Below are 15,896 nucleotides of genomic sequence, written 5' to 3'. Positions count from 1 at the left end.
AATTCGGGGACATAATCTCAACGCAAGTATACGCAAGATTACAAATTTGGATGGGTCCGCGTTTTTTTTATAATTTGCACGTATCCGCATCCACTGTGAGCGAAGCTTAACGTACACCAAACTACAAATACCGTCGTAGATGATGTCGATTCTATTCCACAAAAGCTAGATAATTATTTGTGTGCGATTAATATACGCGATGAGAAAGGGGCACCCGCTGCGTCTCCGGTACCAGCCTGTAGTTCCTAGCTTTATCGTCTCGTTTATTATTTTAATAGCGGACTTTACTCGGATAAGGTGCGTGTACAAGTCAGCAACTGTCGTTAGTTAATTTCAGGTATCGCGCAGGTACCGGCGATGCTTTACGCCCGACATGACGAGCGTAGTACTGCAGAGTACCGAGGTTATACTGGATAGTCGGGCTGGGGATCGGATTTCCACGGCTATGAATAAGATTGTCGATAGGGAAGCTTGTAAACGAACAGCTTTTGTTTTTCATCTGTAGATTTCATTAAATTTGTCGTTTATTTTTTTCCTATAGGTACCTAGTACATTCTCAGGTAACCTTTCCCATCATGCAAGAAACTTTATCATAGAAAACTTCGTACCTCTTGTCGCGATCTAGTTTTAGCGACCCCTCGACATAAATTGGGATTGATTCACGTATTTAATGATTTTCGGTCACTTCCTGTTTCACCGGAAATGGCTACAACTTTTGATTTTTAAATGGCACCCTCTGTATTTTGTTACTTTATTCGATATAAAATGGCACCTTGAATAGAATGACATATCACATGTCAACTTTTGACATTTTCGAATATGGTTTATTTGAATTTACAACATACGGTTCATAACGACAATTTCACTCGAAATACCAACTGTGTGGTACCAAGTTATTCGTTAAAAAATGCTTTTTCCAAACATGCTAATGATCCACCCTCGATTTTTATTCTGTGCTTTTTTGTTTTTATTTATTTTCTTAAGAACGACTTCAAGTTTTTCGAAAGTGAGATAGCAGAAAATTCTAGAATTAATTGCTTTATTCAATTATGCGAATTCCAAAATATAGTGAAAGAGCCCATTAGTGGAATAAATTATTGGTTTTAATTACACTTTATACTTTTTAGTTTACAATCATTCACAACGTCTAAAGACACAATTAAAATTAATAGAATATTCTAGCAACAGCTTGCGGTAATCAGTTGTATACCTAGAGAGCCTAATATTTAGCTTATAAAACAATAAACTTTTGATTTATAACCATATTTTCTCTTGACATATGATGATTATCGAAGGCCAAAATAATATTCCTCGTAAATTTTGAAGTATAATTAATTGTAAAGTTAAAAGTTTGGTAAGTTTTTTCACTAACTGAAAATTCCTACCACTAATTTTCAAGTTCTGAATGCTTACATTCAAATTAGGGGAACAAACTTCTACGCTAATTAAAACCACTAATTTTTTCCACTAATTGCAAGGTTCTGAATGAAGCTTTACACGCATTACTTGAAGTATAATTAGTGGAAAAAGTTAAAAGTTTGTTAACTTTTTCTACTAATTGAAAATTACGTTCTGAATGACTATATTGAAATTATAGGAACAAAGGCTAATTGAAACCACTAATTTCAAGGTTCTGAACGAAGCTTTACATCAAACACTTTCAACAAATAAAAGAAATATATGTTTCGGACCCATTGTGATGTTTTTTAATGTTTCATCAATGCGTAACCAACGAAATCATGATGGTAATGATAACTTTATCATCCACACCAGGATAAACACGTATATATTTATCACATAGATAAAAATCAATCATTAAATTTAATAACAGAATGTAATTACATTATTAGATAGGATAAGAATCAACTCAAACAATTACACTCCCTCAAAAACGCCAACAATATATACAACGGCGAATATTTAATTTATCGTAGTCTTTAACCTTACCAGCACTAAATTTAACAGTACGGCTCGCGGAGTACCCGAGTCGTAAAACGAATGTAAAAGTACCGATGAGGATGAGACGCGCATACATTTTACAAGAAGTTTTACAACGCTCGGTACTTTAATACAACGACAACAAATAACGTCGGCGGCGAAGGCTGCAGCAGCCCCGTCTGGCGGCTCGAATCGCGCAAAATCATAAAACGCAAATTGCTGAAGTAGAATCGGCCGCGGTGAGCGAATGATAAGTTTTATAGATTAACACGGGTTTAGATTACAATCTCTGATGGGGAATGTAAAAGCATTGTATTCGGGAGATTTAATGTATCGCAGTGAAACAAAATATTGTTAAGTAACACCCTAATTACTCCAGAAAGTATTAGGCTGAAACAAACAAGCAAATCGACTAAAGAGATTTAGCATACCGCAATAAGGAAACAGCAATACATTTTTGGAGGTACCCAAACGCAGTTTCCAAATTGCAGTTGGAAATTAACCGCGCACTACCAACTGTGTATGGTCACCTGTACAGGGTGGGTCAAATTGGATGCTTTTGGGAAACATCCTTTTCTGTAAGAGATAGACGGAAACTAATATCGGTGTCTGGAGCTCTATTTTTATCAAAAACATGATGGTGAATATCGTACATATAGTACCGTCACTGTAGTAATCTGTTACCGTTTGGGAGTTTTTAAAAAAAAAGTGCATTTTTAACAAATCGCAGTAACTTTTTTGCTATGGAAAATTTTGTGTTTTTATGAAAACATTTTCAAAGCACCTTTTTACGTAGAATTTAATGGTTTAAATATAATTTTTTTTAAAACTAATAATTTTAGAATTATCAATAGAAAATTCGATTTTTTATATGAGACACCCTGTATATTTTTAATCCATTGAAAAGAATTTAAAATTAACTTTCCAAAAATATAACATACTTGATATTTTGCTCGATTCCTCTTCAAGATATACCGTTTTTAAAAATTTGCCCACTTTCAATAAGTAGGCTCTAATGCAAAATAATTCTAGCTGTGAGCAGCAACTAAAACGAAAATAATATTTGTAATAAGACATGTAGAATTTGATAACAATATAAATATATTTAACAACATCAACACATTTTAACTATATCTAATACCAGTAAAAATAAATAGCAAACCAAGACACGAGATTTTGCTACATGTGTTCGACATGTCGACCGTCTTCTGTTATGGACAAACGGAAGCGTTTTTGAATATTTATCGCGGAATTCATAAACTCAGGGGGGGGGGGTGAAAGATACCCTCGGATAACCACTAAGTACTTCTAATTCTTGTGTAGATTATACGGGCAATTTAAAAATAAGAACCTTTATTCTTCCGCAAAGATAAAAATCCTGCAGCCTCGGCGGACTCGACAGCTAACGGCTGGGATCTTGGTTAGCTATTCAATTATTCTCGAAACTAGCTGCAAAAATTTGCTGATAACTTCAGCGTTCTGAAGCGGTGCCTCGACTTGCTGGAATAATATGTTTTCGTGTTCCATTAGGGACGGACCATCAATAAGGGATCCAAAGCCTACTATAGTTAAAAGTGGCCAACTTTTAAAAATTCTGAATTTCGAAGGGGACTATAACAAAATATCAAGTAAAGTGTGACCAACGGATCTGTAGCTACGGGGTATCGGCAGGGGAATGCAGTTGTAAACAAAACACGCCCAATTTCATTCATAAAATAGGCATGGGCGTACGGTGTTATATGAAAATAATGTGTATCATAAATAGATTAATAGATTAATATTTTTTTTCAAAAAACTTTATGCTGTTTGAATCGTTACTGTTGAGTTAGCAGATAAACACTAAAAGCTTTTATTAAAGCTCCCTTAAATATTTTGAATCATGTTATTATTGTGTTGTTAATATAATAGAAGAGATAATTACAGCTGGGGGTTGGAACCTTTGGTGTTACACAGCAAAATAAAACACTAAATCAGTACAATACACCAAAACACTTAATTTTACACTGGACGCATGTTTCGCTAACCATGTCTGCCATCAGCAGATGATCAAGACTGAGTCTTGAGGTATATTTATTTATATATCTGTACTAACTATATTTTTTTTTTATAATACATAATTTTAGATATAACTATTTCCAGCAAAAAAATCTTGAAAATAGTTAACTTTGGAAGCGCAAACAAAACATAATTTTACTCACCAGTAGATCCAATATTGCCTATTACACCAGATATGGTATCGCTCCGCCAGCAGTTTTTAAAGGTTAGGTCATTGTCTACCCATATGTTTCATCCAAATAGATAATACTTGGCTATATTTTCGAATTTCGCGTATATATATTTATATCTCTCTCTGCAATATAATGGGCCGCTCCATTAATATTTATCTGTTATTTTAACATTTACGCCAAAAAAATTCATTTGATTTTAATAACCCCCTAAGCGTTTCCCTGCAAAAGGAAAATTCGATTCTTCCTGCAATTTTTGCAAAAGCTTTCTAATTGTGGGGACGAGTTTGAATTCGAGATAAAATCTATTTATCAAATTCCTGACCACTTCGAAAAAGTCGTTGAGCTTTTCGACAGCAGTCTCACGTGGTCGTTTCTTTCCAGAGAGGATATCATTTTATCGGGGTTAGTTTTCAGCCTTTTTTTTATCTTCTGTGTGAATTTTTTTATAGCCGATACGCTAACTCCGGTATAAAGAAATATCCGCTCAAGTTTACGTTTAAGCGGCAACTCAAGCGAACTCTCTGTAGCTTCTTCATCGCAAACCCTATTATGAACACAAGGAAATACACCAAATGAGATTTCATCCACGTTATTATTAACTTACCTATATAAATTAGCTATTATTTCTCTTGTCTGACTATGTAGCGTCTTACCCTTAACAAATTTATTCGTTTTAAAACACAAATATACGATCAAACTTGATATTAATAATTAAAAACTACGAACGAAAAACATTATAACAAGATAACAAAACAATAAAACACAACTTAACTATCAAATATACTAAAAATATAGGAATAAAGTTTAGGATAACCGGTATAAAATAATGAAATAAAGTAATAATGATCAAAAAAATGACACCGCCACTGGATATTTCAATAGTATTCAATATTCCTACTCTTTTCAGAAGAGACCGTGAAGTTGGGGATAAAGCAAGCGAATAGGAAAGGCGTAAAAGCCATGGCAACCGCGTGGTAACAAATCCTGTGACGTACTTGGCCAATCATGTTCGAGGAATAGGCGGCCATGCGCGGCGATGCCGGTTTGCCAATGATATCGTTGAAAAATCTTCAACTTTTCATAATAAGCAGATTATACAGAATGAAAGAAATAAGTTATTAAATAAAACATATTGAACAATATGAACTACGTTAAAATTCCTTAATAATATACGTCAGAATATATGCTAAACACATTATATATAATAAAAATATATTAAATTTATAGTTCATGTCTGGCAATTTTGCAATTTTATAGATAAACGTGGCAATATCGATTTTTTTTTTCTCGCATTCCTTCCGTAGCTTCAGATCCGCTGGTCAAACAGTATGCTATATTTTTGGAAAGGTAATTTTAAGTTCTTTTCAGTTAAATAAAAATATACAGTGTGTTTCTAATAAAAAATCAATTTTTCAGTCGATAACTCTTGAATTATTGATTTTAAATTAATTATACTTAAACCATTAAATTCTACGTAAAAGGGTGATTTGGAAATGTTTTCATAAAAATAGAAAAATTTTCATAGCAAAAAACTTACAACGATTTGTTAAAAATGCACATTTTAGAAAAGCACCCCGTAACTCCGAATTGGTAACAGATATCGATGCAGGTTTCATCATTATGTTTTTGATAAAAAATGAGCTCCAGACATCGATATTAGTTTCCGTCTATCTCCTATAGAAAAGGGTGTTTGCCTTTAAAAGCACCAAAAAACTAATGGGTATCTGGATCTCAATTTTTATCAAAAATATGATGGTAAAAACCACACACCGATATCTGTTACTGTTTCAGAGTTACGGGGTGTTTTCCAAAAATATTCATTTTTAACAAATCGTTGTAACTTTTTTGCTATGGAAAATTATTGTTACATTATTTTTATCAGAACATTTCCAAAGCATTTTTTTACGTAGATTTTTTTTTTAAACTAATAATTTAAGAGTTATCAACACAAAAATTGATTTTTTATTTGAGACAATTGAGCGGATCTTTAAAATCTGCAGCGAAAAATGTGTTATACAAGTTGATTAATAAATGTTCTTGCAGCATAATACAATACGACTCATGATTACAACAATAATACTATGCCTAAGGAAACATTAGACAATGAATAAGAACCTCTGCGTGTGGTAAATTCAAATCAGTCACCATAAAAAATACTACTAAGTACACAAAAATTAAGTCTGAAAAGAATCCATTTATTCAGCACTGGGACGGCAATTATTTCGAAAGATTTATAAGACAACATTCCCGTAGAGCTCCGCATATAAACAATACTTGGCTTTTTTTGAAGGCGAACACACGCGCTAAGAGACGCGCTACACATTCTCAGGATTCTTCTCAAAACCCAATGAACATAAATATTCCAGATAGGGATCTCGGGGTTAAAATGTCTCATTTGAAAAATTAGAGTGCGGCCGCGAGTCTCTTGATTCTTAATAGCGCTAATCGACGGATCGACTTTGCTAAATTTTCATTGTCGTCATTCTCTGTGTGTTTATTTATTTGTGCCTCATTCGAAGAAATAGACACATAGGTTGGCATTAATTTTATTTTGCATTTTGTTCTATTCAAATGATTTCATTTCCGTTAAACATTTAAAAAAAATTATGATTATGTTTGCTGAACATAATAGTTCAGTCATTGAGGATTTTTGCTTGGAAAAAAGTCAGGAAGTTTTGAAACTTTGCAGGTTTATAGGTTTTGGGGTCCCTAATTAAAATCCATAAAATGACCATTTCCAGAGTTGCCGCCGGCGCCGCCATCTTGCCTAGATTGCGCGATTACAAAAAATCGGTTTTTTGTAAATATCTCGAAAACTGTGCGTTTTTCGCAAAAATTTGAAAAGAGCAAAATTAAAGAGAATAAAATTTCCTATAAAAAAGATTTTGTTTAGGCACAAAATCCTGGAAATAAATACTGGAAATTTTACAATTTTGCGTAAAATATGATACCTATATGTACAGTACATCTGCTGGATCGGTGTCTATGAAAGGAATGCGGGCAAAAAACATTTAAATAAACAGCAATATATTTTATACGTCGATTTGACGAGTGCGTCACCGCAAATCGCTCCGCCCACTCACTTTATTGGCTACTTGCAAATTTGTCGAATTTTTATTGATGGGACGCGTCGTCTAATTTTTTACGAAAAACATCGAGAAAATATCGTTTCCCCTCTCACGGATACCCCGCAGCTACAGAACGGACAGACGTACTGTATAGTCGATTTTCCGAAATCAAATGTCGATTAGGGTTCACTAAAACTAGTTTTAGTTTAGTTTCTTCAACTTTTGTCATGAAACAGTGGCTTATCATTAATTCGCTCATTAATTTATGAATAATTAATTTTAACTATTGAAAATATGTACAGTGTGTCCCATACATAGTTTTAGTGAACCCTAATCGACATTTGATTTCGGAATCAAAATTTTGGTTGAAATCATAGGGTATCTCCGTTATTAGTGAAGATAGAAGGGTGCGGTTTGCACAAACCTGTCCCACTTTTTCGTCAAACGGAAGATGCTGCAAACAAAATTTTCATAGCCCTCTTCATTTCTGAGCTACAGGGTCTTTTCGAAAATTTTGCAATTTGGGACACCCCCTGTATCTCTGTTATTGTAAAAGGTATCGAGAAGGCGAAAACTGCTTATTGTAGAACTTTTTACGTAGAATACAGTGGCGTAGTCTGTTTTTCTACCAAAAAAATATTTTTGAAAATATGAACTAAAGTTATGTTTTTTCAAATGGAACACCCTGTATATTTATAAATCATATGATCTGTCTTGCTACGAGCTTCTCAAAAATATATAACACTCTATATTTATTTTTATTATTTACTGCAATATTTAATAATAATCATTTTCTTATTAGTAGGCCGTGATAAATAACAAAAAATCAAAATGGTATTTACTAAAATAGTCATACACATATTAAAATTTATTTGGGATTGGTATATTCTACTTTTGAAAAAACTGTTACCACTGAAACTGTGAATATATTTTTCTTTATTTTATAACGGGATGGGTTTGCAAATATCTAAATCTTGAATTATTAAAGCATTTTTCAGGTGTTCGACATTGCTGTAGTGCCCACGATATATTTCGTATTTCAAAAATCCCCAAAATCAGAAATCGAGAACGGCGAAATCCGGGAATCGAGGAGGCTATCAATATGCGTTCATTGGTTCCAATTCATTGATTTGAAAAATAATAATTTAACAGTATTCAATATTTCCATAGTTATGAGGGGGAATGTTCCCCATCTTGCTGAAAGTATATTTCACGTAAATTAGCTAAAGGAATATCTAAAATTTCCGATACGATAGATTATTCTTACGTATACACGTATTCCAAGATTTACAAATAGCGGTAGAGAGTTAAGTTTCCCTAATATATAAAGAATTTATTAGCGGCTCCCAAAATAAAACAAGAGACAGATAGCAGTATACTTTTAATAATTCTTTAGTTTCTTTTATTATCAATCATGGCCTACTAATAAATATGATCTTTTAATAAAAACTTTTAAATATTGCAGTAAATAGTGAAAATAAATATAGAGTGATATATATTTTTGAGAAGCTTATGGCAAGACAGATCATATGATTTATAAATATACAGGGTGTTCCATTTAAAAAAACATAACTTTAGTTCATATTTTCAAAAATATTTTTTTGGTAGAAAAACAGACTACGCCACTGTATTCTACGTAAAAAGTTTACAATAAACAATTTTCACCTTCTCGATAGCTTTAACAATAACAGAGATACAGGAGGTGTCCCAAATTGCAAAACTTTCAAAAAGACCCTGTAGCTCGGAAACGAAGAGGGCTATGAAAATTTTGTTTACGGCATCTTCCGTTTGACAAAAAAGTGAGACAGGTTTGTGCATACCGCACCCTTCTATCTTCACTAATAACGGAGATACCGTATGATTTCAACCAAAATGGGACACCCTGTACTTGTTTTCACACCACCCAAGAGGTAAAGTACATGGCGCGTTTATTTTAACGGGGTCTCCCCGGATGCCTACTCTACTTGGTAAATTAAAAACTTTAACTTATCTGCACACGCCCGACGGACCTGGCTCATTGATGTCAAAGTCGATCGTATCTGCTGTGCTGGGCTCATCAGGGTGGTCTCTCAATTCGTCCAACTCTTCATCTTTAGCCGCCAGAGAGATATCTACAGGCAAGTCCAACTCGACGTTGTCACAGGATTTCCCATTGCAGTATGCACAAATCATAGAACATTTTAATCCTGCTTTTCTGCATCCGCCGGCTTTCCCACAGTTGTTGGTTTTGCATTTACAGGATAAAAATGCCAATAGGGATTTTGGAGCTGAATCTGTCAACGTTGTGACTGGAGTAATGCCTGTTTTTGTTTTCTTCCAACCTCATTCTTCGGCATCTTTGGTACAACCAGAACAATGCTGAACCTGATGGTAGTAAGTTCGCAATGAATGCCCGCCTATATACCATAATTTTTATAAAAATCGAAGAAAACACTATTAAGAGATAATGTGAAGTCAACAAATCCCTTAATGACGAAGAAGAATGTACCGATGAACCGAATATATGGGTATCTAAAATTTCAAATATTTTCAGAGATAAAATAGTTCAAGTCCAAAAAAGTTTGAACAAATTACCACAGTTTTATTTCGAGTTACTTTAGTTTGTAATTATACAATTTAAGTTTTCTTCTCCATGCAGCTTGTTTTACTTTAATCAATTAACAGGATAAATTTAATAGAGGACTAGAGGACCGTAGTAGGGGACTCTATATACATCCATAGTCTATAAGTTGGTAAGTTGACTGTTTTGATTAGATACCTTTTTCTTGCATGTTTTCTTAATTTTGTATCTAATGGCAATTTTGTTCCAATTTTGGTTAGGCTCAGAATTCCAGTAATGTTCTTCTAGACAAGAAAGAGATGGCAATGAGTATAGGTATCTTAAACACATAAGTTCTGTCTTGTGACTTTTTATTAACCTTTATAAGAAATATTATAATGATAAACGCACGTGCTTTATTAAATTTATTAATATTTACTAACGCTTTGTGTGTTTGTAAAAACAAAACAAAAAATATATCTATGATAGTGCAACCTTCCAAGTTAAATTAGATGATGACCTCAAAACAGAAAAAATACCACTCGGCAAGGGCGTGAGACAAGGAGATACCATCTCTCCCAAGTTATTTACACTGGCACTGGAAAATGTCTTCAAGAAATTAGAATGGGAAAATAGAGGTCTAAACATCGATGGGGTACACCTTAGCCATCTGAGGTTCGCAGACGATATTGTCTTGCTGAGCACCGACATTCAAGCACTAAACACCATGCTAAATGAGCTAAATGACCTATCCCAGAAAATTGGCCTTAAAATGAACTTGAAGAAGACCAAGATAATGAGCAACAATATCCATAACATTACCGTTATTATTGAAAACGTAGACCATTATATATATTTAGGTCATAAAATCAAGCTGGGCAAGGAAAACCAAAATACGGAGATCAAATGCAGGATCCATTTGGCATGGGTAGCATTTGAAAATATGAGCGATATTTTCAAGAATGAATCTAAAGAAAAAGGCTTACGACAGCTGCATTCTACCTGTGCTTACGTATGGCTTAGAGACTATGGCAATTACCCGAACAGCAGAACAACTACGAGTAGCACAAAGAGCCATGGAAAGAATCATGTTGGGAGTCACCATTAGGGAAAAAATACGGAATACCAACATACGTCAAAAAACAAAATTAATAGATGTCGTTAAAAGAGTGGCAAGTCTGAAGTGGCAATGGATAGGACATGTGGCAAGACAGGATCCAGACCGATGGCCGCAAAAAGTAATCCTATGGAGACCTAGGGGAACAACAAGAAGTGTGGACCGACCAAAAAAGAGATGGGTCAATGACGTCAGGGCAGTGGCGGGAAGACAATGGATAAGATTGGCTAGAGATCGCGAAGCATGGAAAAACCTAGAAGAGGCCTATATCCAACACTGGATGGAACCAGGCTGAGAAAGAGAAGAGAGAAAGAACGCTTTGTGAATTTACAAAAGTAATTGTAAATTCACTATAATAAAATGTTTAAATTTGTTGTTACTCTGTAGAGATAGTACAAGAAATTGGCGATTTTAAAAGATAAATTTTCAATGAATAAGTAAATTTACTATCAGATACATATTTTTTAAATGAATTTAGAAAGAATATTGGTAAAGATATATTATAACATATTTACATACATGCCACAAATTAGTCATACATCGATTTTACAAAGGAGTTGTAAAACTAAAGAATATATTTTAAATTTACTACAATTATCTATGGTAAGAAACAAACATCAATATTGTCATTAAATTGACAATTTATTTTTTCAGTATAATAAAAAGAAAAAAAACAAGAACTAACTGAAGACCTTTCCTTTATTTCTCTTTGATGATGATTTACTAAATAGCACGCTAATACCAAAGTTTACAGAATAAAATATAAGTTCGGTCACTTAGCATCGGCACTTTGAAAATCGCGTCTCAAAAGCCAGAAGCCGCCTCGTCCGACACGCCGGATTTCGATGAAAACAGGAGTGGAAGCCGGGGTAAATAGAAGCCGTATTTTTACCGATCGCAAGGTGCGACAAGGTGCAGGGGAACGTGGGGTATTTCAAAAATACCTAATAGTAAATCTACAAAAGAAAAAATATACTATCAGTTTATTGGTGTATTACATATAAATATTTAGACATGGCAAGATAAAAAAGATATAGCAAAAATAAAATAAATTTTAAAAACAAACACAAAAAATAAAGCTACACAATATCAACAGTAAATAATGTAAAAGTATATTACGTAACGAGTGTTTTGGAAAAAATAATATTACGCACGAGTGCAGTATTCCATGCACTGTAAAAAAAATTGAGTGAAATTTCACTCAGATTTCACTCAATACTTTCTCAATTTCTGTCCACACCCGATTGAGTGAAATTTCTACTCTACAGAACTGAGTGAATCTTCAATTCACAGAGTGAAAAGCACTGAGTGTTTTCACTCAATCGAGATTAGACGAAAGACTCGATTTTGATAATTTATTCACTTTAAAATGAGTGAACTCACTAAGTGTTGAGTTCAAGTACACCTTTTATTGAGTGACTTTTACTCAACTTTGTATTACACTTAACTCGATTAGTACTCATATCTGAGTATTAATTTCACTCAGTATTGAGAAATATATTCTAAATGATTTTTTTAAAGCTATATGTAAGCTAACTTGTTATTTTAAAACAGGTGGGCAGGTGCCTTTCAACGGTAAGTTTCAGTTTAGGACATGGTCTCGAACATGTCCATTTCCTAAAATTCACTTTTGGGAGGCATCTGTTCACTTGTAATAAAATAAGAAGTTAGCTTACATATAGCTTTTAAAAAAATCATTTAGAATATTTCGTTTTTTTTAACAAACCAAATGAAAAACTGTAGAACCTTCAAAAATATTTTTATTTGTCATTTTTATTTGAAAAAAACAAATAAAACCAAATATAACACTATTATTATAATATCAAAATGTTTTTTTAACTCTTTATACAGGAACTTTTTTAAGTTAGATGTCTAGAAAAGTTGCATCACATCGCAAAAATCCGCTTTATTAAGAGCATTCGTCAGTTCGGCCACCTTCTCGAATATTTCTAATTTCTAAACTAACTTTTAATAACGAAAATCCCTCGGAAAACCCAGATACTTTTGCTCCTGAAAATTAAAAAAAAATTGTTATTCTGCCAAATGTTCCAGTTCCCAATTCATGATTGAGAGAAAGTACCTAGATTTTCGCTACGCTAATTAGTCAAGGAAACATCAGCATTGCGGCATTGGCGCAATCGAATTTGAATCTATGCTATGTTGGGCGGATTTCTGCGATGTGAAAAAAAAATGTTCTTAACATAAAACATATTATTAACAGTCACACTTTACATCACACTTTATACACACACTATGGGCTTGTGACCTTGGCACCTTCGAAGGGACAAGACAACCTACGACTCGAACCGATAATTACAAACTGAGGAACAGGGGAATAGCCTATTCGGTATCGAAGAAACGCGTATGACGTATGCTTAGTACACTCAAATTTTTAATGTGTTAAACTATAACATGAGTTTTTAAGTTAATTTTTCTATTCCATTACTCAAAGATAGGGGCTATAACTCGAACATGAGCTTATTCAATCGCTATTGATTAAATAGAGATCATATTTGAGTAAAATGATGAATTTACTCTATTTTAGATAAAAATGTACTCAATTATTTCACTCAAAAAATTCACTCCCTGAGAAATATGTGTTCACTCAGGCTGATTTTTTACAGTGTGAGTGCGTAATATGGTTTTCCAACACGAATTACGTACACTATAAAATTCAAAGCTGAAACTACTAAATGTCAACAACTTTTGATGTTTATATGGTATCCTCGGTATTTTTTTTACGTTATTCGATAGAAAATGATACTCTGAGTAGAAAGACATATCATATGTTAGCTTTTAACAGTGTCACATATGATTTATTTGAAAGTGTAACACTCGGTTTATAACGACAATTTGACTCGAAATACCAAGTGTGTGGCATGAAATTATTCGTAAAAAAATACTTTTTCCAAATATACTAATGAGCCACCCTCTTTCCATTTGAAAAAAAATAAGATATGGTTAAAAATACCATTTGGGCATCTTTTAACCGGCCAAGACAAGACATGGAAAACATTAGACGATCAAATCTATTTTTCCCAGAACTCCTCGATTAAAGTTTTCTTTTTAAAAGAGCTATGACACTCAATATTGAAATTTTAAAAGATTTTTTTAAAGCTAGAACGCCAAAAGTTGACATATGATTGTCATTTTTTATCGAATAAAGTAGAAAAATGCCGAGGTTCCGTTTAAAAATCAAAAGTTGTAGTCATTTTCGGTGAAACCGGAAGTGACCGAAAAAAATTGAAAACCTTAATCAATCCTAATTTAGGTCATATACTAACACACCAAATCTCGTTTTTTTATCTGAAAAAATAAAAAAGTTATAGGGATAAGCCACTTTTGAGACACACCCAGTATATGATTTTTCATGTAAAAAAAAATAAAGTGTTCTTGAATAATTCTAATTAGATATTTTAAATAATTTTTTTTCCAGTGGCGAAAAACTCAATATTATTTTTAAGAAATAATAAAAATAATTATGCTTTTTTCTAATAAACTAATAAATATTTAACTAAGGCTAATGTAATCAGTAACATTTTGCAATGAAAATTAAATAATCACTTGAAAAAATAATTCCATATGCATGCAGAACCACTCTGTAATAACGCCAAAATCAGAGTAATACGCCGAACGTGATCCGCCGTGTATGCTGGGTCCAAAGTCCACACACCAGTAATACACTGGGAAACACGTGCGTGAAGCGGCTTTTGATACCTGCCGCCGGCACAAGTGACGGAACTTATATTTTATTCTGTAAACTTTGCTAATACTGACCATTAATTCAATAGTACATTTGCTAATCAATTATCACCCGAAAAATAACCTATTCAACTATCTACAAACAAATGAAAGCCTATTTAAACCCACATTATTACGAAACCACAAAAACAAACGTTTTATGTCGAAACCTGTACCTTTCTCTAGCCCGGCAACCGCTTTCAAATACTCAAACAATTTGAAGCTCGCCATTGTTCAGGTGGCTTTTATTATCCTACCTGTCAGCGGACAATAGCAACTCATCCGTCATCGGTACGGCCAATGGTAAAGCACCGATTATAGTCGGCCGGCCAATGAGAGGCGGTTTGCGCGTAGGTATCGTCACGCTTCATGACAATTATTCGTGAAACAAAACGAAGCCAGGAGGTTTATTTCGCCGGCATCGGCTGAGAGTATAGCAGGCAAACGTCGTTCAAATTGGCGCGGTTTCTGGCCAGTTACCCAAAGGTTTTCTCTCGTGCATTTCGCTATATTTTATTTTTGTTAATTCGACGACAAGGGTGATATATTTCGTACGCGCGCTTTATGATGCACCGTAGTTCGAGGTGAGATAAAATTCCTTTTTAATAACAAATTGCCTAAATTACCGCCAGCGGTATAGACAATTGACGAAAAAAAAGACCGCCGTTAGACGGTTTTATAGACATTTAAAATAGACCTTAAAATTTTTATGTATCTTTTATATACCGGGTGCGTCTCCAAAGTGACTCACTTCTACAACTTTTTTATTTTTTCAGATAAAGAAAACGAAATTTGGTATGTTGATATATGACATAAATTAGGATTGATTGACGTATTCAATTGTTTATGGTCACTTCCTGTTCCACCAGAAATGACTACAACTTCTGATTTTTAAATAAAACCCTCAGTATTTTTTTTACTTTATTCGATAGAAGATGACACTCTGAATAGAATGACATATCATATGTCAACTTTTGACATTTTTACATATGGTTTGGTTTGGAAATTGTAAAATGCGGTTCATAACGACAATTTGACTTGAAATGCAAGTGTGTGGTACCAAACTAATCGTAAAAAAATGCTTTTTCCAAATATGCTAATGTTGGTTAAGCAACCCTTGTTCCATTTGAAAAGATTGAGTTATGATTAAAAATACGATTTGAGCATCTTTTAACCGGCCAAGACAAGACACAAAAAAAACATTAAACGAACAAATCTATTTTTCCAAGGCTTCTTGATTAAAAATTAGTGTTTTTAACACAGCC

At 33.5% G+C, this 15,896-nt stretch overlaps 1 protein-coding gene across 1 annotated transcript in view; it reads right to left on the bottom strand.

Annotated features, from left to right (window-relative positions):
• Positions 1-15,896, bottom strand: part of LOC115880960 (transcription factor Sox-6) — a gene marked incomplete at its 5' end in the record, with an annotated part of 158,323 nt that overhangs the window by 123,781 nt on the left and 18,646 nt on the right.

This window comes from Sitophilus oryzae, unplaced genomic scaffold, assembly GCF_002938485.1.
Source record: "Sitophilus oryzae breed Bouriz unplaced genomic scaffold, Soryzae_2.0 scaffold_1668_pilon_pilon, whole genome shotgun sequence".
Classification (NCBI taxonomy): Eukaryota; Metazoa; Arthropoda; class Insecta; order Coleoptera; family Curculionidae; genus Sitophilus; species Sitophilus oryzae.
This window is presented reverse-complemented; position numbering and strand designations above follow the sequence as displayed.